This window comes from Lagenorhynchus albirostris, chromosome 5 (genome assembly GCF_949774975.1).
Source record: "Lagenorhynchus albirostris chromosome 5, mLagAlb1.1, whole genome shotgun sequence".
In the NCBI taxonomy this organism is placed as follows: domain Eukaryota; kingdom Metazoa; phylum Chordata; class Mammalia; order Artiodactyla; family Delphinidae; genus Lagenorhynchus; species Lagenorhynchus albirostris.
The window spans coordinates 41,795,203-41,821,092 of record NC_083099.1 but is presented as its reverse complement, the minus strand read 5'-3'; the positions used below and the strand labels follow the sequence as shown (position 1 = coordinate 41,821,092).

General features: G+C 38.3%; 1 long non-coding RNA gene across 1 annotated transcript in view; it reads left to right on the top strand.

The window, feature by feature from the left end:
- Positions 1-22,409, top strand: part of LOC132520459 (uncharacterized) — a 42,251-nt gene extending 19,842 nt beyond the window's left edge. Inside the window, exon 3 of the long non-coding RNA XR_009540551.1 lies at positions 21,990-22,409. This is a non-coding gene — a long non-coding RNA (uncharacterized LOC132520459). The remainder of the gene's footprint in view (positions 1-21,989) is intronic.
- The last annotated feature ends 3,481 nt before the right edge of the window (positions 22,410-25,890 follow it).

Sequence of the window (25,890 nt, the reverse complement as noted above, 5' to 3'; positions counted from 1 at the left end):
GGCAAAGGTCAGCAATTGGTAGTTTATGTGAGGGGTTTTGGGTGTTCACTGTACTAAACTCTCCTGTAGGTTTGAAAATGTTCAAAATAACATGTAGAAAAAAAGAATATAATTGAAATAAGCTAATCGAACTAGGCTGCAGTCTGCAGTAATGTAGAGAATAATTCAGCTTACACATGTGGTAAGACCATATTTCCCAAGATGAATTTAGGGACTGTGCACTACCACGTGGGCTCTTCTCCATCCATCTCTGGACTTTCAATAAATTGAATTTTAAAAGAAAAGGTTTAACATTTATTTCATTTTAAACTTGATACAGTCTTTATGAGATCCACTATCCATACTGAGGTAATACTTTAATTTGTTTTGTCTATAATGAGGGTAATCATACATATATATGCCTTCACTCTGTTTCCCATTTGATCAATTATACGTTGTTTTCAGGATAGTCAACCAGATGAGGGGTTAAATTCTGGATGAATATTATATCCAAATGAAAATATGACTCTCTCTTCTGTAAAAGGGAGTAATTTCTTTCTCAATGTTAATTTTCCTGAAAAATTCTACAAATGTTTCAACATCCTGTCCTACTGTCTTACAACATTTATGGATTCATTTGTCCTGGCCAAACCTGAGGGAAGGAAGGTGTTTGTTTTCTGTGAATCATTCCGAGATTATGCAAATAAAGGCAGGATTGTGAGAGAGTTACTGGCAAGCTCTGTGGTATCATAGGAAATTTGTTTTAAAATGCAGGAATGAAAGAAACATTTTTTTTAAACTTCTTACTTTGGAGATGGGAGGTAAAAAGCCCTTACTTAGAAACTCAACCATGTACTGATGAAGTAAAGATATAGAAACTCATCTCTTGGAAGGAAGTGGCAACTTATTCAATTAACTTTATTTTTTATAACTAAAGAAGAAAGAATGGGGAGGTCATTGTGTGACTTGCTTAGTTTATGCAGACTTGGAACATGCCTGTTTTTCCTATAATAACTTTTTGTTTGGTCTTTTTAAAAATGAACTTTTGGAAAATGGAAGTATAACATACATAGAGAAAAATGCAAAAATCATAAATGTACAGCTCAGTGAGTCACAAATTGAAAACATCCATGTATATACCAGTGAAACCAGGCTTAATTTTTAATTTTCCATTTTTGTTGCAAGTAAAAATTCTAGACCTCAAGCATTTCTACACTCAGTTGTCAGAAATATACTCTGTTCTCGAACATGTAATGAGAACAACAGATACTCATTATCCTAGTTGAGATTCTTTGGTGCTGTGAAAAATGATATTCCAATCCACGAAGCTTTTCCAAGTGCCGTTTTTTTCCCAGGGCAGAACCAGAACTTTCATGCACATCACCAAATGTGGAGCATATGGGTAGACCACTGGATCTGAGTTCAAATCTAGCCTCTGGCACTTACTAAGTGCTGAGTGGTGACAAAACCAGGGATGTTGTGATAGCTTATTATATTACATATAATAAATGTGAAAACACATATCACAGAACCTGGCACATGATTGATGTGAATTTTCTTCCTCTCCTCTCACAAGTTTTGTATGTTAGCTAACATTTAAAAATACCTGCAATTCTTACTTATCATGATAATCATTTCATGACATATGTAAGTCAAACCATTATGCTACACACCTTAAACTTGTACAGTACTGTATGTCAGTTATGTATCAATAAAACTGGGAGAAAAAAATTACCTGCAACTCTTGGTTCTGGAGAACCTAGGGGCAGGACAGGAATAAAGACGCAGACGTGGAGAATGGACTTGAGGACACAGGGAGGGGGAAGGGTAAGCTGGGACGAAGTGAGAGAGTGACATTGACATATATACACTACCAAATGTAAAATAGATAGCTAGTGGGAAGCAGCCGCATAGCACAGGGAGATCAGCTCAGTGCTTTGTGACCACCTACAGGGGTGGGATAGGGAGGGTGGGAGGGAGATGCAAGAGGGAGGGGATATGGGGATATACGTATATGTATATGTATAGCTGATTCACTTTGTTATAAAGCAGAAACTAACACACCATTTTAAAGCAATTAATTATACTCCAATAAAGATGTTAAGAAAAAAAACCCCTGCAACTCTTAGCCTTTTCCAGACAAGGAACAATTTGGTGATTACCATCAGAGTACTGTATTCCCTTGGCAGAATAAAGCACTGTGTGCTGAACCCCTTCTCCAGCACCCCAACGTTGTTATCCCCCTTCTCCCAAATAAGATTAAAATGAACAAGGATACAATACAATACAATTAAAATGAACAGAAGAACCATCTGAGGGCTGTGTCTGGAACTTGGAAGGGGCATTCATTCATTTGCCTTGGTGAAGACAGGCATTTATATAAGGACAGATGACGCAGATATCTTTGGCCCCAGCTACATGTGAAGCTCTCAGTATCCTCTGTCTGCCCAGCCAGTGGCAAGGGGACCCCAAAGAACTGGGCCATGCAACCTGACCACCATGAACCAAACTGGTTCCTTTTCATGACAGTGATCCAAATCATAGGTTTGAATAGGTATGCAAATTCTTTTTAAAATTATTTTAAGGTCTCCATTCTTTACAGCCTCTCATTTCTCTTCTAACTCACAATAAACTTGTGATTATTCATTCAATATTTATTGGGTACACATGAAATGGCAAGCACTATTTGCTGTGAACAGAATAACAGATTCACCCTTTAAGAAGTAACTGAGGGTTGAACCATTTAAAAATATATATATTTAAAAAATACTCTACATTACAATCTTGCTATTTAAAAAAGTATTTTATTATAAAAACAATATTAAGAAAATTTTAAATCATCTGAAACATTTAAAAATGTAATGTGACTAGGAATTTACTTTTGTCTGTTTTCTTTCTGTCTTTGTTTATGTACATATATAATTTTGATACGCTTTATTCATCAAGCTTGTATTGAGCACATACTATATCTGGATTTAATGCAAGACACTGGTGATATGGATGCAATCAAAACAGTCTCCATTTTCAAGGAAGTAGTAGTCTAATGAGGGAGACAGATACATGGCATGCATATTGTTATAAATAAGGTTAACAGAACCTTAAGGAAGCACAGAAGTCATCAAAAAGGAGGGTGAAATAGCACATTGTATCCAGGGAACTGGAAGCAGTTCCATAAGTGGAGTTGAGAAGTGTGAGGACAGCAGAGTAAGAGGAGGGGAGGCTGCAGGTCAGTGTCCAGCAGCATGGCTCGTGCCTGGGGTGCCCACATCATTTATCATCCTGGACCGTTTTGAAAGTGGAGGGGGTGCCAGTAATGAATATACCAGAAAACACGTGTAAACAGGACAGTCCTGGAATAACTAGGCTATATGGTCACCCTAATATAGGTCACATGAGACTTGCCCAGCTTCATGCGAGGACACTTGAGCCAGTTTCAGGATGAAGGATCAGAGTGCCAGGTCTGCATAGCTACTTCTCAGATACTTCCACTGTCACTCGCTGACATTCTCCTTTCCAGTTTTTCTAGAGAATAAACTAAGAAATCAAAGTTGTACACTGGAGAAAGCTGAATCATAAGCTGTCAGTGAGGGAAACCAAAATGGGAAACCTACTTCATGTAGCAGAATCAGTCCTCAAAGACTCAGAAATAGACAGTAGCAAGCCAGAAACTAGGGTAAAGAAAGATAATTAAAAAGCTGAGACCTTGTCATTAGAGTTGACAGGTAAAATACAGGACACCTAGATAAGTGTGAATTTCAAGTGAACAATGAATAATTTTTTAGTATGAGTATGTTCCAAATATTGTACAGGATATACCTATAATAAAAAAGCATTCATTGCTTTTCTTCTTCTTCTTCTTCTTCTCCTCCTCCTCCTCCTCCCCCTCCCCCGCCCCACCCCTCCCCCTCCTCCCATTTATTTTCAGTATCAGTTATTATCATTTTTTCTTTTCCATATAAGCATTTAAGTCTGTAAATTCCCCCAAAGTATCACTTTAATTGCATGCCACACATTTTTTTACTCATTTTTCTAATTACCATTATAATTTTTTTCTTTGATCCATCAGTTATTTAGAAGTATTTTTCTAAATTTGCAAATATATAGGAGTTTTAAGTTATTATTTTATTATTTATTTCTAACTTAATTTTATTGTGGTCAAAAATACTGGTTCTTGGACAATTATTGAGATACTTTATGTCCTCGTACATGGTCATTTTTTGTCAAAGTTCCACATACATTTGGAAAGAAAGTGTATTCTCTAATAATTGAGTACAATATTCTGTATCTATTAGGCCAAGTTTTATAATTGTTTATTCAGATCTTGTCTGCTCGAACTATTGATCAAAGAAGGAAGAATGTTAAAATCTTCAACAGTGACATGACCATTTCTTCTTGGAACTTTTGACGATTTTTGCATCCCATATGTTGAAGCTATCTTTAGTGCTGACAGTTGTAAAATTTTTATATCTTGTGATTGGACTGAATTTTTTTTCAATAGGTAGTGACCTATTTGATCTCTAGTAATATTTTTTTTTTTTTTTTTTTCCGGTACGCGGGCCTCTCACTGTTGTGGCCTCTCCCGTTGCGGAGCACAGGCCCTGGACACGCAGGCTCAGCGGCCATGGCTCACAGGCCCAGCCGCTCCGCGGCATGTGGGATCTTCCTGGACCGGGGCACGAACCCGTGTCCCCTGCATCGGCAGGCGGACTCTCAACCACTGCGCCACCAGGGAAGCCCTCTAGTAATATTTTTTTTCTTGAAGTTGAATTTGTCTGTTTCTAATATAGCCATCTCAGTTTCCTTTTGGTTAGTGTTTACTTGCCTTCCTTTCAACCTTTCTGTGTTCTTTTGGTGAGATGTGTCTCTTCTTAATAGCAAAGAGTTGAACTTTTAAAAATTCAATTGACACTTTTTGACTACATTAGAAGAATGTAGTTTCTTGATACTGATTGTGATTTATTTATCATTTTATTTTTATATTTTCTGTTTACCCCACTTTTCAATGTTTTCACTCTTTTCTTTGTTCTAGTTGAGTACACTTTTTCTTTCCCTTATTCTTTTTTCACCTTTATTGGTTTGGAAAGTATGGAATCTGACTGTACTTTTTAATGGTTACTGAGGTAGGCAGAATTCTGAGATAGTCCCCCAAAACTCCCATCCTGTCATTTGTAATTCCCTTTCCATGAGTGTGGATGGGACTGTGAATACAATGGATATTACTGTCTTGATTAAGTCATATGGCAAAAGTGAAGGAATTTTGAAAGTATAGTTAAGGTTCCACTTTAGTTGATTTTGATTTGATCAAAAGGGAATTTACCCTGGGTGAGCTTGACCTAATCAGGAGAACCCTTAAGAGGGACTGGGCCCTTCCAGAAAAGGGAAATTTGAAGCAGCAGATTTATCTTGCTGGCCTGGAGAAACACAAGCAGTCATATTGTGACTTGCCTAGTGGGCAGCCACTGGTAGCTGAGGCCTCTGGCCTACAACCACAAGAAACTGAATTCTGTCAGTAACCTGAATGAGCTGGGAAAGGACTCTGAGCTCCAGATGAGAATCCCAGCCTGGCCAACACTTTGACTGCAGCCTTGTGAGACCCTGAGCAAAGGATTCCACTATGCCATGCCTGATATCCTGACCCACAGAAGCTGAGAAACAGAAATATATATTATTCTAAGTTGCTAAATTTGTGGGAATTTGCGATATAGCAATTCATATGAATGAATATAGTTACCTTAGAAATTTTAACATTTATATTTAACTTAATGTCTGAAGAATAATCAATGTGGTTATCCACATTTAGGAAAAAAAAGAACCTTAGAATGTTTTAACTCCCTTTACCACTCTTTCATTATACATTCTATTGTTGTCTAGGTGTGTCTAGCTTAACTATTTTAACCGTCAAAGTAAACACTATCATTGGTTTATTCAGTAAATGTTTGCTTAGATTTATCTACATGTTTACCATATTCTTTGCTCACCATTTCTTCTTACACTCAGACTTTCTCCTGTGCTTATTATCCCTCTTCCTGAAGTACGTTCTCTAGAAGATCTTAGAATAAGGCTTTGCTGTAATAAAAGCTCTCAATTTTTTCCATCAGAAATTAACTTTATTTTAACCTCAGTTTGAAAGATAATTTGCTGTATATAATAGTATATTTTGACATTTATCTTCTCTCAGCACATTAAATGTACCTACCATTCCACTGTCTTCTGGCTTCCTTTGTTGCAGTGGGAAAGTCTATCAGTTTAAATACAGTTCCTTTATAGATAACACTGTCTTTTTCTCTAACACTGTCTTTTTCTCTAGATGCTTCTAATATAGTCTCCTTGCTTTGGGTATTTTAAAATTTCACTATAATATGGCTAAGTGTGGATTTTGTTTTATTTATTGTTTGCAATTCTTTCTGTTTTCTGAATCTGTGTATTGGTATTGCTCATCACTAGGAAAGAAGAAATTCTCTCCTCAAATTTCAGGATTTCTCAGACATTATCTCTTTGAATAGTATAATTTCTCCCTTCATCTTTGTTGTCTCCTCATGGAACTGCAGTGTGTTGGAACTTCTCTCTCTGTGTCCTCTATGTCTCTTAATATTTCTTTTGTAGTTTCATTCTTTGTCTTCTTCTGAATTTGTTGTAATTTCCTCCAATCTGTCATGTATTGTCTCTTCAAATGTGCCTAATCTACTCTTTAAGCTTTCCATTAAATTTCTAATTTCAATTATTATTATATATTATAATTTCAATAATTATTATATTTTTAATATGTAGAAATTCTATTTGGTTCTTTTTCAAATCTGGCCAATTCTGATAGCTTATAGTTTGGCATTCTTCTAATAATCTTTTAAAGTTTTTCTTTAAATACATTAAAACACTTATATTTTATTCTATACCAGACCATTCCACTATTTGAAGATTTTAATGCTTGACTCTGCAGTGTGTTACTTCTGCTATTTCCTCATGCATCTAAAGTCATATTCCTTGAAAATGTATATGTAGATTTGAATTTAACAAGTATTCTTTTGAGGAGAGTTTGGATTTTTTTCCTTTACATATTAGATACTCCCAACTACATTTTTGGCTTGGGGCTTTTTCGGAATGTACAGATAGTATGAATTCCGGTTCTAAACACATGTGAAAGTAGGCTTATGATTAAGAATCCTCAGGCCTTTTTCTTCTTTGTTCAGCTCTGCCGAGAGTCCAAGTGAGATTGGCAAATATCACCACTAACACTCTGTTGGGTAGGATTTTTCTAATTCAGCCACTGAAAGGGTCATCCTTGAAGGTACCCTATTCTAGCTCCCACCTTGCTTTGGACCCCAGTTTTCTTTTCAGCCCTGGTACATTGAGCCCATTAAAACTTGGGCCATTGACCACTAAGGATCACATAAACACTCAGGGCTTTGCCTAACCCTACAGATTTCGCTGTCTTTTTCCCCAGCCTCTGAAAAATTCCCTTAATTTCTCACCAGCTCAGCCTCAGACGAACATACATAAAAAGTTTTTGTTTGTTTTGATATTTTATATGGCATTTTTACATGTGCTATACTGGGAAGGATTTTACTTAAGACCTAGTTCATCATATTTCTAGAAATTCTTTAAATTTTTAGTGAGAATGTACTCATATTTTAGAATTTTAGTTAAAGACATATTTAAGAATATTAAAATATTAGAAGAAAATGTTGAAGAACATGTTAATAACATTGGTGATATATGGCCTTCTTAAGCTAAAATTCCCAAAATTATAAAGCCTATAAAGAATTAATATTGATTAATATATTTAACTGAATAAGCATTTAACATTTTTGTATGCAAACACCTTAAACAAAATCAAAAGACCAAAAGAGCTATAGAAAATATTAATAATGTATAATGAAAGTTTCATATACATAATACATAATGAATTCATGCAAGTCAATAAAAAAGACACACAGATGAATTAGAAAATGAGCAAAGGAGATGAACAGACAATTCATAAGAGGATATACAAATGGTCAAATATTACGTAAAATTATGCTGGATGTCACTGGTCACCAGAGACCTTAAAATAGTATCTTAAAATAGTAAGATACCATTTTTCACCCATCAGATGACAATTGATAGTATGTTAGACTGAATCACTATTGGGGGAGTACAAATTGATACCTGCCTTTTGGAGGGTAGTTTGGCAATATATCTATTAAAATTTTAAATATATTATTTTGGGGAATTTTGAACTAATGGTTAGAGGATATACCCACTCCTGACAAATCCTCAGCAATTAATATTTTCTTTATGTAAGTCAGTGAGTGAAAAAGTTCTGAACTCCAAAAGACAGATACCAGAAAAGTTTTTCAGCGAAATCACTTTATTTCCTTCTCAAGATAATATTAAGTGTTCAGATAGTACTCACTCTGATTTCTCACCACTCAGTAAGGTTTTCCACATTAACTGTTGAACTGTGTCCGTGGAACAGATACAAGTCTTGAGATCTATTACCTTGGCTATGACCTACCTGATGACTGATTCTCTTGATATGACTCACCTTCCCCTTCTTGAGCAAGATTATAGACAGTAATGACTTATAACAACATTTCCTTTCTCATTGGAAGTACTGAAGGCAGCTTCCCCTGTTCATTGACAGAGGTATCACAAAGTAGCAGGGATGAAAAAATCTTCAAGACACAATGCAAATGCATGGGAAAGGGCTAGGAAGGATATTTTCCATACTGCTATGCTGTGGAAGAAGGTAGCCACAGGATGTCAAAGGGAAGTTAAAGGACATCATATGGTTTCTATCCATGGTCATACAACTTACATATATTATCTCCTTGGACACGTACAGTCTGAGTCTTGTTGTGTCATTCTGCCCTAGTACATTTTAGCACATCTATTTGGTTTACAAGCAAGGAAACATTGTATGGCAAATGGCCAAGAAAGCCTCTTCCTCAGGATATTCCCCAGAACCTACATGTACCCTTGAACCTAGCAAGTCAATCTCTAAGGATCTATCATTAAAAAACACTTGCACATGTATCCAAAGAAGCATGTAAATAAATGGATGTTCATTGTTTATAACAGTGAAAAATTGCAAATGGACTATATGATCATCAATAGAGAAGTTAAATATATTTTAAATGTATTTTGGTTCCTCTGTGCTACAGAATGCTTGCAGCAGCTAAAAGAATGCAGCAGCTAGAAGGAAGATGTATGCATAGTGACATAAAAGGATATCAGTCAATTCAGTGGAAAAAAAAAAAGCAAGTTGCCGAGCCGTACACAACAGCATAAAGTTATTTAGTTTAAATATGTATATTAATATATATTAGTATACACATATATATCTATTTTAGTAGATAGATAATACATATATAAAAATACATGGGAAAGGGGGTGGAAGCTATTCCCACACTGCTATGCAATGGAGGAGATTACCATGGAGTGGTTATGGGCTTTTACAGTTGCTTTGTGTTATTTTATCATGTTATATTGATAATATTTTCATGTAGTACTTAGGTAATTCAACAGTTTTTAAAATAATTTGTTTTTATGAAGAAGAGGAGGGGTTGTTTAAGATTAAAGGAGCTGGAGGGGGATGCTTGTTCTGTGTCCAGGCCAGCAGAGATAAGAGGTAAGAGAAAGTCTGAAGTGAGGATTTGAGGGCAGAACTTGTTGGAGTCGTGCATTCATTTTGTTTCATTCCAAAAACTTTTATTGTGCATCTACTATATTATATACACGGTATTGAGCAAAGGAATATTCAGAAATAAAAGTTATAATGTCCTGCTCTCCAGAGGTTCACAGAGAGGTAAACATATATTCATAATGCAGTGAGATGAGCAGTAAGACCCAGTTATGCCTGGTGAATCAGAAAAATACAAAGGATGGGAGAAGCCACCTGTGTCCATCCAAGTACAAGAGTTGGCTTTCTGGCCTTCCACTGTCCCCCAGTGACCACTGGTTGGAAGCCAAGACTGACCCTGTGTGTGCCATGTGCGTTACATCAGGAATTATAGGAATTCTAGCAAAGTAGGATCTGTGCTGAGGGTGGACAACAAGGTTTCCTCCATAACTAACAAAATTTTCTGAGCTATAATGACATGGACAACAGGGTTTTAGTACCTTTAGCCATTTCTCTCCACCATTACCATGCCCTTTCTGTGATACTTTCAATTTCTTTAACAGTATATAATATCTTTCATTATTAAATTAAAGATCTGAAATTTTTAATGCAAATGCCATCTGAAAGCTATTCACACTGAAATATACATAATAAATTTGTAGGCAACAAATATGGAACAAATTAATGAATGACCAAATAAACGAAATCAGATCCTTCCAAAACTTGATAAAATGGGGAAAGGGGGAAAAGTACTGAATAACTGCTATAGCAGATTGATATTATGGTATAAACCATATATTTTTCATTTTCCATACTTCCCATTTGTTCTGTGACCTCTTCCTCAACTTCAGGCAGCAGAGGGTAACTCCTTCTATGGCCTTGGGGAAGGAAGGCACAACAGAGAACAGAGAACTAAAGAGTCCATTTTCACTCAGCTCTTGAGTTTCAAACTAGATTTTAAAAATTCCTGGCACAGACAGTAGATTAAGAGAAAGGGTTTTTAAGGATCAAAAGATAAAACTAATGCCATAAACATTTGATTTTTAAAGAAGACATGATATCAGAATGAGTTATCCTTCCTGTATTAGTCTGCTAGGGCTGCCATAACAGTACCATAGACTGGGTACCATATAACAGAATACCATAGACAGAAACTGATTTTCCCACAGTTCTGGAGGCTGCAAGTCCCAGATCAATGTGCCGGCAGAGTTAGTTTCTTGTGAAGCCTCTATTCCTGGCTTGTAAACTGATGCCTTCTCACTATGTCCTTACCTGGTCTTTCTTCTGTCTGTGCCTTCCTGATGTTTCTTCCTTTCTTATATGGACACCAATCCTATTGGATTAGACCCCCACCCTTATGACCTCATTAAACACTAATTACCTCCTTAAAGGTCTTATCTCCAAATACAGTTACCTTGTCCAAAAGAAATACAATGCAATTTAAATTTTCTAGTAGCTACATTTTTTATAGTACAAAGAAAGAGTGAAATTAATTGTAACACTATCTTATATTTAATTCAGCATATCCAAAACATTATAATTTCAACATGTATGTAAGCTATACTAAAAATATTAATGAGATATTTTACAATATTTCCTTGAAACTAAGTCTTTGAAATTGGTGTGCATTTTCACTTTGGGTACATCTCATTTTGGACTGGCTACATTGTAAGCGCTCAGTAACCACATATGACTAGTAGATACTGTAGTGTTAGATAATCTCCAAGCTGAAGAGAGAGAGGGTCAAATAAGAGAGCAAGGGAGAGCGGCTCAAGATATGGCTGAGGTCCCAGGGGCAGGGGGGGTGGGGGGGAGTCACGATGACTGACAGAATCCTCAAAGAGGTTTGGGGATCTGAGAGCAGAAGGACCTGTGTTCACTTCTCAGATGGGACCAAGGTAAACAGGAACAGGTAGAAGTAGCAACCAGATGTGTCTAAGACAGCCCCCCAAGTCTCCAGAGTGGCACTGGAGGACATCCAAGTTTCCCAATCCCTAAGAGAGGTGGAGACGTGGCTCAGGGAGGATCACCGCAGTCAAGATAAGGAGCTGCTATAGCAGGACTGATGACTGGGGACCATGGGAATGTGGACATGAGCAGTGAGTGTCAACCGAAAGGGGCACTGGTGAACCTGACACTTCACCTTGTGTCCCCTAGAACTTAGATGCCACTCTGGGGAGATGGGGTGGGGTGGGGGAGGGGAGTTCTGAATTCATGGAATTTACCAGAAATGATGAAAAAACCTCAGATATAAGCTTATCTGCAGTCTACTGAACTATATTTCCACTATCAGGCAGAAAAGAAGCTTGAAATAACAACTTAAGTTCAGTGATAGTTTTTTTTCTAAAATTAATTAATTAATTAATTAATTTTTGGCTGCGTTGGGTCTTCGCACGCAGGCTTTCTCTAGTTGCAGCGGGCAGGGGCTACTCTTCACTGCAGTGCACGGGCTTCTCATTGCGGTGGCTTCTCTTGCCGCAGAGCACGGGCTCTAGGCACACGGGCTTCAGTAGTTGTGGCACATGGGCTCTGTAGTCGTGGCTCACAGGCTCTAGAGCGCAGGCTCAGTAGTTGTGGCGCATGGGCCTAGTTGCTCCGCGGCACGTGGGATCTTCCCTGACCAGGGCTTGAACCTGTGTCCCCTGCATTGGCAGGCGGATTCTTAACCTCTGTGACACCAGGGAAGCCCCAGTGATAGCTTTTTAAGTTCAGTTTTGTGAAATGAAAACATAGCTCTGGCTACTCCAGACTACGCAAAGGGAGCAGTAACTACCAAGAGGGTGAAAGGGTCCCTCAAAGTGCAGCCAGGGCTTTAAAGCCATTTGGCAGGGAGGCCTCCTTCAAGGCCCCACACCTAGCCCAGCAGAGGGAACATGGACCCAGGAGGAGCCCAGGACACTTTGTGTACATAATTTATTCTGACCTTTCTTGTTTGTTTGTTTTTTTTTCACACCTTATTTCTCCCCTGCTGTCCCCATATCGATTCCCCAGAATTAACTGTCCCTTCCTCTTTGTGGGTGCTCCTGGGAGAGCAGGAAATTAGGGTTGTGAAACTGTAGGAATTTAGTGCCCGAGGCCAGAGACTGTACACAACAGAAAACAAAGGACTTCTCAGTTTAGCTCTTCAATGGATTTGATTGGCTTCTCCAGCTCCCGCTGCCAGCTTCAAGATTCCCAGGTTTGTGGCTGCTTGTTTTTTTCCTGGAACAGACCTTGTTAAGCCCTTTTCTCAGGGCCGGACTCCTGGGGTACCAAATTCAGCCTTACTCTCAGGCTGCCTGAGAGAGCGGGTGTCTCCTTAAATTTGTGACCCAGGTGCCTCACTGCCTCCCCCCAGCCTAGGCCCTGTGGCTTTCTCCCACCAGGAAGTAAAACTGTTTCCTGCCCCAGCGCCTCCTGTGGTCTGCCTTTGTGGGCAGCCTTGCTGTTTGCTCCTCTGGTCTCCCCTCCACACACACATCCTCATGAACAGTGAAGAAACCGCAGCAGCAGCAGGTCAACCTTGTGTATCACCCACTGGGTGGGAGGACTTCTTTTTTTCCTAAGTTTTATAATTACAGCCTTTTGGACCTAGAAGAGACTTTAATGATCACGTAGTTTTATGAGCCTTCTAATGTTCAGGATTTTGAGATTTTATGTTTGTTCATTTGCTTGTTTTACTTTGGAACTTCTCAAAAGGGCTATTAATGAAGGTATTTCTGTAACAAGTAGCTTAGAGAGGAAAGTCATTCCCAGGACTGTCACCTATTGAGAAGACAGTAAAATCCAGGTCAGCTCAAAACCTGGAGCTTCCAGCAATCAGTGACACGATAATCAGAGCATTGGTAATAAGAGAGTCATAGCTACACCAATATGTAGTGGAATGATTGGGTTCAAGCAAATATGCCCTTAAGGATTGGTTGGGACCAAAGGCAATATTAAGATAAATAATTTTAAGCTAAAATTATGAAATCTCTAGAGGAACAGTTTCAAAGAAACTAGAATAAGTAAAGTCAACTAGAGTATGTAATTCTATATCCACACTATGTCAGAGACTGACATACTGTCATTGCTAAGTGAGTCTAACATAGCATTTCCCTCCAAACACCAGCAACTGGGCTCTATATTTAGCTAAGTAAGTTTCTCAATCCTAGGAAATCCATTCAAACATGACAGTAATGAGTGAGCAGTTTTTTAATATCTACTCTGTATATTGTGATCGAATAACATTCAGAACTTTTAACCTTCAAAGCATTTTATAAGCACTTGATGAAATATTCTTCACCGTTCACCTAAGTCTAAAAATATCATTATAACATTTTATGGGTGAGGAGCCAATACACAGACATCAGTGACTCGTCATCAAGAGAGCCAGGATTTGCACCCAGTCATTCTGGGTCTCTAGTCCAGTGACTACTTCATGTGGACAGCCTCACTTCCTCTGCCAAGAGATGAGTCAATTAATTAATCTGATGGCAGAAACATCATTTTACTAATTCGATTTTTTCTCAATTAATTCTCTAAAGACTAAAGTACATCACACTGGATTTGTCCAACAGAAAATTTTGAATTTATGTTTATGTACATTTTAGATACATATGTTAAGTTTCTCAGCTACATAAATTTATTTCCACTCATTCTGGATTTCTCAAGAAACCTGAACTTACATAAATATTTTTAAAGAGGTAATTTAATTCAAAAGATTAAATAAAGCTAGTTAAACAAAATATAATCATAATGAATTTTAAGAAAACATTCTTAAAGGATGGTTCAGAAAAAAATCAATTACAAAAGGGGCTGCCAATGTTTGTCAAGTAATGAAATTGTCTTCCAAAATTTCTAAATAGTACTTCAGAGAAGTTAATAAATATCTGTAAAATTATTAATAAATCCATCTAAAGATTATTGTTCAGATTTTACCTAATAAAACATACTAGTGCTTCCATAACTGGAGTTTTATTTTTCTGATTCTAAATGTACACAATGACACACCTTCTTAAATAAATTCTGCTGGTGTTTCATTTCCTTTGTAGCTATCAAAATAATTGTCAAGTTATTATATGACCTAACATAAAATTTTAAATAAAGTTGGCATTTCATTTATAATATGATGCTGGAGAGTCTACTTATTAACTACAAATTCAAAGCATCATGAAATCAGATATAAAATACCACAAGGGGCTTCCCTGGTGGTGCAGTGGTTGAGAATCTGCCTGCCAATGCAGGGTTCGAGACCTGGTCTGGGAAGATCCCACATGCACGGAGCAACTGGGCCTGTGAGCCACAACTGCTGAGCCTGCGCGTCTGGAGCCTGTGCTCCACAACCAGAGAGGCCACGACAGTGAGAGGCCCACGCACCGCAATGAAGAGTGGCCCCTGCTTGCCGCAACTAGAGAAAGCCCTTGCACAGAAACGAAGACCCAACACAGCCAAAAATAAATAAATAAATTTATTTTTAAAAAAAAAACGACGGTCTTATTTATTAGCCATATAGCAAAGGTTTACTACCTTCTCTTAACTGTATAATTTTTCATCCAAACCAAAGAAACATTCAGCTTAGTCATGAGAAAGGTTAAAAGACGGAAGCTCCTCTTGCCAAGAATGAACAGTAAAATGAATCAAAAAATATTGATTTAATAACAGGAACCAGTGTTCAGGTGGATATGGCTAGAAGTCAAATACAGGAGGACTTCTGTTTATGGGGAGAGCTGCAGCTTCTCTCTCACACCTATTTAGCATCAAGCTGTATGTTAATACAGAAATTTGTAAGAGCAAGCCAAAACGGTGACAAGGAAGTCTGTCGGACATAAATTAGCATTGTGTCTCTCATTTTGAAATCAGTGCAAAAAGTAAAGATAAGAATGAAGAGCTAAAGTCTTTTATCAATTAATTCAAGGGCAAACACTTGAAAGGTAACTGGAACGAAGGTGAGTCAGTTCTGGGAAGTAAATTGGGAACTCTAGATTTTTTTTTAAGGCATCTCTGTCACTGATTCATTTGTAAAGTGAAGTGGGCTTTCTGCAATTATAGGATGAATGTAACTATGAAATGTTATTATTCAAACAGCAGAGTTTCTGTCCTAGTGACCCAGGACTCTCCCTTGGCTGTATCTGTGCAAAGTCACTGCATCACTCTGGCCAAGTAAATTAACATATCTACATCTCGTTTTGCTTTTCTGTAAAATGTTGGTCTCCCCAGAAGCTTCTGGAAGAATGTATTAGGCAATAATTGTAAAAAGCTTTGCAATCCTGATATACTAGTTGCATGGTAAGTAATACTGATTACAAATGAAGTATCCTTCAAAAGAAACTTAAGGAAGAAAAGAAACTACTTTGGGGTTCCTCTGAGAATGACTGAGACTCAGAAAGAAACTTTGACTCAAATGTTCTTCAGCAGCTAGTGTTCAGGGGAGGAAGCTCTTTTTCAACTCTTTTTAGAAAAATACATGGGAAAGACAGAATATAAAGGAAATTATTTATACCCTAAATAATGATGCTTCCTACTAATGCCAGTGCATATGCATATATATTTATATATTTTTATATAAAATATAATATTTTAAAAAAATAAGATGATTTTAAGTAAGACTGTATTTTAAACTTTTTTGGAAAATCACCTTCATTCTCTAAGTGATTTTGCTGGTTTTGACCACATTGGGATATGAGAAATTAGTTCAGATAAGTTAGGATTATTATCATAAGAGGAATATCAATATGAATTAAGTCAGTGAGAAAGGTCTACAGAATAGGTTGGGATGGAAGGAGCATGGACTTTGGAGTCAGGCAGACCTGAGTTGGAAAACTGGCTCCGCCTCTTGCTGGCTTTGGACAAATTACTTAACCTCTTGAGTCCCAGTTTTCTTGTCTGTAAAATGAATAGTAATATCTCCTTCTTAGGGCTGCTGTAAGGTTTAGATGAGATTACATTTGAAAAGTACCTTATTCAGAGCCTGGCTGTCCACTAGGCACTTGTAAACAATAACTATTCTCTTTTAACTGAATCCTGTACTTAAACGTGAGCCTAAATGATCCCATTTGAGAAAATCTCAGTTCATTAGCACGTTTACAGAATGGAAGCATATCAAGACTTCCACAACTACAAGTGCTGTAGAAAACTCTTAAGGGATAATTATTCATTTCATGATTGATTTTAAGGTTCTACTAGTACTTCATGAATTTTATACAGGATACCCATTTTATAAGTTTCTCAAAGCAAATATCATTTGGATGTGTATCTGTATGTATATAAATATACACACATATAATAAATATGTATGTTTATTATTCTTTTTTGATAGAAAACCACTGACAGCCTGTGGGATATTTCCTGTATTTTCAGGATGTTAGGGATGAGACATCTGAGCTCTCACCCAGTCTAACTCTTTACAGATGAGAAAACTGAGACCCAGAGAGTTTGAATAACTTGTCAAAAATAACAGAGTGCTAGAATTATGAATAAAACTCACGTCTCTTGATTATCAATCCAATTCTTTTTTTTTTTTTTTTTTTTGCGGTACGCGGGCCTCACTGTTGTGGCTTCTCCCGTTGCGGAGCAGGCTCAGCGGCCATGGCTCACGGGCCCAGCCGCTCCGTGGCATGTGGGATCTTCCCGGACCAGGGCACGAACCTGTGTCCCCTACATCGGCAGGCGGACTCTCAACCACTGCACCACCAGGGAAGCCCCAATCCAATTCTTTTAGTGCCTTTATTTTTTATGCTTATTGAAGTATGATTTACATATCATTCACAAATTTTAAGTATATAAATTCATGACTTTTGACAAATGAATGCAGTCTACATGTCTACCACAATAAATATAACCATAAACATACCATTCACTGTTTCTTAAACTATTTGTCGTATCTACTCAATATTTTGCACTTAAAGTATGCATATTTATAATTATTAAATCTTTTTTTTTTTTTTTTTTTTTTACAATTTAAAGTTATACTGAGGCAGGTGATAGATGGGCCCCCAGGGCAAATGGTTTGAGTTTGTTCCTTGTGGACCGATACTCTGGGCCGGGAATAACAGGACAATTGAGAGAGGAGGCTGGGCCCTGCCCAGATAGAATATAAGAAACCACATATTCCTCATTCTCCAAGTCCCGACTACACATGCACAGAAAGGCTCCTTGGAGGTCAAAAGGGGAGGGATGCTAACTGATGTCAGCTGATGCTCACTACCCATAGACCTCTTCAGTAGACTCCATCTTGGCTAAGATGTGTGTGCACACATGGGAAAATCCTGAGCTATACCAAATATGGACTTTGAACCAGGCAAATCAAAATGATTGGCCAAAAGAAACCTGGAAGAAATGCCCCATAAAAGTGATTCAAACTGCCACGAGGGTGTGACTCTCTCTCTGAACCCGCCTGTGTGTCTGTCCACACGTACAGTATTTCTTTTTTCCCTAATAAATACTTGACTTGTTTCACTACTTTCTGCGTCTGTGGGAATTCTTTTTCTGCAAAGCCGTAGGGCCAGGGCCTTGTCACAGGTCTAGTGGCTAGGATTCGGTGCTCTCACCACTGTGACCCAACCTCAATCACTGACAGGAACCGAAACCCTGCTTCAAGCCGCTGCAGGCCTAGGCCACCCAAGATCAATAGAAGTATGTAAAATAAAAGCACACCTTATTCCACTCCCTGTTCTGTTCCCCAGAGTTAGCTCTTAAAAACTATTGTAAAGCCTCAAACAAATACTTTACGTCTTCTTTTTGTTTCCTTTTTTTTTTTTTTTTTTTTTTTTTTTTTGGCCGGTACCACATGGCTTGTGGGATCTTAGTTCCCTGAGCAGGGACTGAACCCGAGCCCTTGGCAGTGAAAACATGGAGTCCTAAGCACTGGACCGCCAGGGAATTCCCATGTCTTCTTAAGATAAATGATATTGTATTATACAGATTTTAATTAAAAACTTGATTATATCATCTATCATATATACACATATACATACATATATATACACACATAGATACATACCTATTTTGCTCTATTAGTACTAAATATATATCGTTTCCTAAAGAGTAACACTGATTCTCTCATTTATGTATTTTCTAAGCTCCCATAGCCTGGAAACTTATTTTTCCCTACCTTTCTTTGTCTAAAACAAAGCTCAGTTTGGTTTAAATTTTATATACCAAAGGGAGCACACTGTGCCTAATTATAAAATAATATTTAATGATTTTTTCTTTCTTTTGTCTCTTTACTTCCTAAATTACTCTACTTTATATAATCTTCTTTTCAGCAAGTATTTTATTATTCTTTATATTCCCCAAACCTAGAACTGTTGGCAAAATAAATACTTGCTGGTTTTTTTTTTTCCAGTTTTATTGAGCTATAATTGGCATACATACTGTGTGAGTTAAAGATGTACAACATAATGATTTGACTTACATACATCATGAAATGATTAGGGGCTTCCCTGGTGGTGCAGTGGTTAAGACTCTGAGATCCCAATGCAGGGGGCCCGGGTTCGAAAACTGGTCAGGGAACTAGATTCCACATGCATGCCACAACTAAGAGTTGCATGCTACAACTAAAGAGCCCACATGCCATAACTGAGGAGCTCATGTGCTGCAATAAGGAGCTGGCGAGCCGCAACTAAGGAGCTCACCTGCTGCAGCTAAGACCTGGCACAACCAAATAAATAAATAAATATTTTAAAAAATGAAATGATTATCACAATAAGTTTAGTAAACATCCATTATCTCATATAGATACAAAATTAAAGAAATAGAAAAAAATTTTTTTCTTTTTTCTTAATGCCTTTAAATAAAAGTTAAAAGGCAATACGATACACTGCTGCTTTTTTTTTAAAGTTCCTGATCAGAGATTTTAAGTGTCTCCTTGGCAGGCAGTATGTGTTGTTATACATCTTTGTGTTCACACAAGGCTTAGTAGAGTTCTTGGGAATAGTGAATGCTCAATACAAAAATTAATGGATTTTTCTAAAGGCTATTAGTGTGTGTGACATTTTCTTTTTTGAAAGGGAGGGATAGTTCAACAAAATTGGATTTTGCTGTATGTAATGGTTGGAAACTACATTAAATTTATGATGACATAAGCAAATGAATAATGAAACAGTTGCTGGAATTTTAAAAAATTACCTGGCATTATATAAAGACTGGCTACCGGCATGGATGATACATACTAAAAGTCCCTTTTTCTAAAGAATGAAGATTGTGTTTTTGTACTTAAATGAAACAATTGCCTGAAAATTTCATCACATTTCTTTCCTTATCTGCATTGAGTCTTGGACGGTGTCTCTGTGAGGTCACACATCTTGATGAAAATTGGAAAATAAGGTAACCATCAAAATGTTGACATAATCACAGCATAAATGAAAAAATAAGCATACAGTTGTAACCAGAGAAGGTATACCTATTGACTTGCACAACATTATATTTACCTGGTAAATTTACATAGTTAAGCCATTCTAACTGTTGTAATATTGCACAGTCACTAAAATTCATGATCTTGAAGATAATGTGGCAACATGGGGGAAAATGTTTGTGTTCTAATATTTCACTAAGAAATCAGTATTCATTGTCAAATAATTTTATAGAAAAGAATGCTGCATAGAAAAAGAGCAAAAAGGAAACATACCAAAATAATAACAGTGGCTATGTTAGGGTAATGGCAGTCTGAGTGCTTCTTTCTTATCTCTAGTTATATTACTTCTGTAACAGAAAACAAATTGACAAGTGCAAAGAAAATGAGTTCTATAAAAGAAAATATAGTAAACATTTGTTATTCATGGCAGCCTCAAATCTGCTCAAACCCCACATCTTATAGTTCCCCATGTGAATTCTATCCTCCTAAAGTAAATTCTAAAATTTAACATTTCATAATCTCCCTAGCCTCTGAGTCTTAGATGAGGTCCTATAACTTAGTTTCTGCCTCTCAGTTGTACCTGTCAGAAACTACCTGTAGTGCAGACAGGGCCCAGACATCCATTCTGCTGGCACAGTTGGCTTCAATGTCATGGTTCTGGGGTCAGCAGTGGGTATAGTATCTTCCCCATTGCAACAAAGACTGGTGGGTTTGGGGACTGGTGGTAGCTTGGCCTAGAACCTGTTCCTCCAGCTTTTCCCATGATTCCCTGGGCTTTCTAATCTCCCTTCATAAATCCCTTCTCATTTAAATGACCTAGACTTGATTCTTTGTCTATACCTAAGAATGCTAACAGATAGAGGAGGCAAACAAAAGTAAAATTCACCTAAGAAATGAAGAAGGGGGCTTCCCGGGTGGCGCAGTGGTTGAGAGTCCACCTGCTGATGCAGGGGACGCGGGTTCATGCCCCGGTCCGGAAGGATCCCACATGCTGCGGAGCGGCTGGGCCCGTGAGCCGTGACCGCTGAGCCTGTGCGTCCGGAACCTTTGCTCTGCGGCGGGAGAGGCCACAGCGGTGAGAGGCCCGCATACAGCAAAAAAAAAAAAAAAGAAAGAAAAGAAGGAGTGTTGACATAATTAAAGACAAGATCATTCTGAACTTCAAAAGAACACTGTGATCAAATAAAAGACCTTTTTAGCAGGTAAATGTCATGAGTGTCATTTCCGGGCAAAGCATCTAAGAGCTGGTGTGAGACCCTGTGGCTCTCTCTTCTGCTAGCAGCCAAGGGGCCTCATGTTCTGATGATGCAGCTACAAGATATCAGATCTCCCATCAGCCCAGGTACCTGAGAGACTGTGTGGAAGACAGCCCCCCACTGGCCCAGAGAGCACAGCTGACGTGAGCAAGAAATAAATCTCTGTTAGGTGAAGCCACGGAGATTTGAGAGTTAATTTGCTACTATGGCTTAGCCTAGCCTAACCAAACCTGATTAATACACAGTGGTATCAAAAATGGGATGTGTTTAATGATCAAAATAAATAAATACATAATTTTAAAAGCCTTGTATGATTATAGAACATTTTATCTAATGAAAGTAAATCAAATAAAGCATGGATTAAGAATTTGTTGGGGCTTCCCTGGTGGCGCAGTGGTTGAGAGTCCGCCTGCTGATGCAGGGGACACGGGTTCGTGCCCCGGTCCGGGAAGATCCCACATGCCACGGAGCGGCTGGGCCCGTGAGCCATGGCCTCTGAGCCTGCACGTCCAGAGCCTGTGCTCCGCAACGGGAGAGGCCACAACAGTGAGAGGCCCGCGTACCGCAAAAAAAAAAAAAAAATTTGTTTTCATTTTTCATCAAGTAAAGATATCTGGGTTTACCTGAAAGCAACAACAACAAAAATGTCACACACTGTAAAACCCCCTAAATATTTAATGGTCTTAAAAACAACAAATAGGTTATGCATTTCAATTCTCATATTATAAAAAAAATAGAATTTGTGATGCATGTTAATTTTATTAAAATAACCCCCCCAAAGCAGTATGCAATAATAAAAAAGAAAATCTTATTTACTTATTGTGAAATTTTTGATGTTCTGCAGAGAGAAGTGTGAGAAAATTGCTAACAGGATTTATTGAAATTGCTTCTGGCAAAATTAAAGAGACACGAACGCAACATGCATTGGAACAGATTCATCAGTGTCTGCTTGCTTTTGCAGCCCTTTTCCTTTTCAAGTGTCTGTTTCAGCCTGTACAACAGTAGTTTTTTCTGCTCAGTAGTAAATGACCTTTATTTCATAAAAGGTATGCTATCCTTTCACGTGAAATAGCCACTGACAAGGTTGTTTTCTATCTGTCTATTATAATCAGCACCACCCTGTCTGCACTGAGTGATCCGGGCCACTGGGCCAACACTGGCAGAAGTCATCGTCACAGTTCTGTTGTTTGAATGTTCCCAGTGTTCAAAGGCCCTAATAAATGATCCTTTACTACTTCTTAAAGACTAAAGGGGTTTTGAAAGAGTTGGCTTTGTTTTGTTTTGTTTACAGTACAGAAGATCAAATAAGAGAAAATAGGATTAAAGTAAGAGAGATTTCTACTGGACATAAAGAACTTCCAGACTACCAGAATAAAAAGATACTGGAATGGAGTAATGAGGGAGAATGCCTGGTCTTTTGTCAGGCACATGATTTAAAAAGACTGACTTTCTGGGTTTCCCTGGTGGCGCAGTGGTTGAGAGTCCGCCTGCCGATGCAGGGGACACGGGTTCGTGCCCCAGTCCGGGAAGATCCCACATGCCGCGGAGCAGCTGGGCCTGTGAGCCATGGCCGCTGAGCAAAAAAAAAGACTGACTTTCTAATAAAAGGAAAAGTAAACAAATGGGACCTAATCAAACTTACAAGCTTTTGTACAGCAAAGGAAACCATAAACAAAATGAAAAGACAACCTACAGACTGGGAGAAAATATTTGCAGATGATGCGACCGACAAGGGCTTAATTTCTAAAATATAAAAACAGCTCATGCAACTAACTCAATAACAAAAAAATAACAACCCATTTGAAAAATGGGCAGAAGGCCTAAATAGACATTTCTCCAAAGAAGACATACAGATGGCCAACAGGCACATGAAAAGATGCTCAACATTGCTAATTATTAGAGAAATGCAAATCAACACTACCATGAGGTACCACCTCACACTGGTCAGAATGGCCATCATTACGAAGTCTACAAATAATAGACTTTTAATAATAGTCTACAAATAATAGAGGGCATGGAGGAAAGGGAACACGCTTACACTGTTGGTGGGAATGTAAATTGGTGCAGCCACTATGGAAAACAGTAGGGTGGTTCCTCAAAAAACTAAAAATAGAGTTGCCATATGATCCTACAATCCCACTCCTGCACATATTCCAGAGAAAACTATAATTCAAAAAGATACATGCACCCCAATGTTCATAGCAGTACTATTTACAATAGCGAAGACATGGAAGCAACCTAAATGTCCATTGACTGGTGAATGGATAAAGAAGATGTGGTACATATATACAATGGAATACGACTCAGTCATGAAAAAGAATTAAATAATGCCATTTACAGCAACATGGATGGACCTAGAGATTATCATACTAAGTGAAGTAAGTCAGAAAGAGAAGGATAAATACTATATATCACTTATATGTGTAATCTAAAATATGACACAAATAAGCTTATCCATGAAACAGAAACAGACTCACAGACATAGAGAACAGATTTATGATTGCCAAGGGTTGGGGGGTGGGGGGGAAGGGATGGACTGGGAGTTTGGGCTTAGCAGATGCAAACTATTAAATATAGAATGGATAAACAACAAGGTCCTGCTGTATAGCACAGGGAATTATATTCAATATCCTGAGATAAACCATAATGGAAAAGAATATGAAAAAGAATGTATATATATGTATAACTGAATCTCTTTGCTGTACAGTAGAAATTAACAGAATATTGTAAATCAACTATACTTCAATAAAATTAAAAAAAAAAGACTAACTTTTTATAGGCAGAAGGCTAGGTCAGATACTCTCTCATAGTCTTTTCCAGTTCTGTGGTTTTATGATTGTTTAAGACTAATATCACAGCAGAATTCTCTTGGCAGGAATTCCCTGGTGGTCCGGTGGTTAGGACTCCACGCTCTCAGTGCCAAGGGCCCAGGTTCAATCCCTGGTTGGAGAAGTAAGATCCTGCAAGCCACATGGTGTGGCCAAAAAAAAAAAAAGAATTCTCTTGCCTTCTCTTGTTTTCATTTATACCATTCAGTGTCTCTGTTTGACTGGTATTGCTAGGGGACAGTCTGTCCTTGTTCTCTGGCCAAGTGAACACACACACACACACACACACACACACACACACACACACACACACACACACACACACACACACACACACACACACACACACACACACACACACACACACACCACAGAGGAGGGTCAAATAGTTAACTCAGGTATTCCACAGACAGATTCCAAACTGCATGAGTCTAGTAGAGGAAAGATGTTCACCATTGCCCTCCATATTGATCTGATTCGTCTCTGAGCATGGTCCATGAGCACAGACCTCACTGGTCTGACCTTGAGCGTGTACCCGCATGGTTGTCCTTAGCACCGGAAAGTGTCCTCATCGACCCCCTTGTCTCTCATGGCACCATGCCCTTCTCCCCCAACCTCACTGTGCTTTCACTTATTTCTTTTCTCCCCCTTTTCTCCCCACTTTCCCTCTCCAGGAGTGGCCCTTCCCCAACATTAGCAAGTCTTTGGCCTCTTGCTTTGACCTGGAAATTCTCTCAGTCCCTGAGTCCCTGCTTCAGGCTATGAGTAACAATTTCTTTCTTCCACCTGTTCCTGCTGCTGGATGGGAGAAGAGGGAAGGTTTATATCCTGAGGTGAAGATGGGGTCAGAAGGACATGGGCTGGAGAGACTTGTTTTCTATTTCTTTTCTTTCCTCTCTGTGCTTTGGCCATCCTATTTAAAATGCAGACATCTTGCATCAGATGGGTAATCCCCTGCCAATAGCTCTCAACAGGTCCATATATGGGAGTCATATTCTCCTTGCTACTCTAACTTAGGACCTTATCAATCAAACGAGCACTGCTTTCCTCCCAGTCTTGTGTAACATTGCAAGGTCCTCTTTTATTAACCAACCTGTGACTACCCATTGCCCTCTACTAAGAGTTGAAGGAAACGCAATCTCTCCATACGTGTAAGGTCTTATGAAGTTGCAGAGGTCAGCAAACTGTGGCTCTGTCTGTGAGCCCAATGCAGCCCACCGCCTGTTTTATAAGTAAAATTTTATTGGACATAGCCATGCCCATTATTGTCTATGACTGCCTTTGCTCTCTAACAGCAAAGTTGAATAGTTACAACAGTGACCTTGTTACCAAACACAAGTTCATGTGCCTGATGCACAGTGAGACAAAATAAACTGAAATGTCAGAGTTTGGAGCAAAGAAAGGTTTATTGCAGGGCCAAGCAAGGAGAACAGATGGCTTATGCTCAAAAATCCTGAATTCCTTGATGGTTTTTGGGGAAAAGTTTTTACAGGCAAAATTTGGGGTGAGGGCTGCATGGTGTGTGACTTTCTTCTGATTTGTTGGGTGAGGTAGCAGGGTGGTGCTCCAGGAATCCTGCACTCAGCCTGAAGTGACCATCCTCTACCTGGGTGGGGGCCTTAGTTCTGCAGAAGACCTCAAAGATATGGTTATGTAAATTCCTTGAGGAGGAACCAGGACCCTGCCACAAGGCTGTACTATTGTTTCTTTCTTTTTTAATTTTTATTTTATATTGGAGCATAGTTGATTAACAATGTTGTGTTAGTTTCAGGTGTTCAGCAAAGTGATTCAGTTATACATATACATGTATCTATTCTTTATCAAATTGTTTTCCCATTTAGATCATTACAGAATATTGGGCAGAGTTCCCTGTGCTATACAGTAGGTCCTTGTTGGTTATCTATTTTAAGTATAGTA